Source organism: Notolabrus celidotus, chromosome 2 (assembly GCF_009762535.1).
Source record: "Notolabrus celidotus isolate fNotCel1 chromosome 2, fNotCel1.pri, whole genome shotgun sequence".
NCBI lineage: Eukaryota > Metazoa > Chordata > Actinopteri > Labriformes > Labridae > Notolabrus > Notolabrus celidotus.
In genome coordinates this window covers 26259740-26260291 of record NC_048273.1, presented here as the reverse complement: position 1 = coordinate 26260291, position 552 = coordinate 26259740, and positions in this window count along the sequence as shown.

The following is a 552-nucleotide window of genomic DNA, read 5'->3' as shown; positions in this document are numbered from 1 at the left end:
TATATGCATGCATGCAACATGTAAACAATAGATCAACGTGCTGGATATCCGAGGCCACATCCACTTCCTGAGAGAGCATGGTCAGAGAACTCATTCTCATTTAAAGGCACAGACACAGAAAACAGCCTGTTCTGAGCAGGGCTGAAAAAGAGGGGTTTACAGGCATGCCAAAATCTGATTTCAAAGTGTTTTTTTGAGTAATAAACTTTAAAGACATGTTTTGGGGACCTCTTAGACCAATATATTTTGATGAAAAAAGAGCATAATATGTCACCTTTAAACTTCCCCCCCCCCAAAAAAACAGACTTGAACAAACATCTGTTTGTTTAAGAGTAAGGTTTTTATCAAGCCTTTTTTTTTGATAATTTTGAGAAATGTCTTTCGTGAAATTACTTTAGTGTATTCTTGTTAGTACTTGGAGACATATTCAACAGAGAGCCTGTATCACAAACTGGTGTATATTTAGTCTGGAAGATGCAGCTGTTTATCTGGTGATAAAAGAAAAAGCTAATTTATGTATTATGAGAAATGTTGTTCCTATTGTTTTTGGAT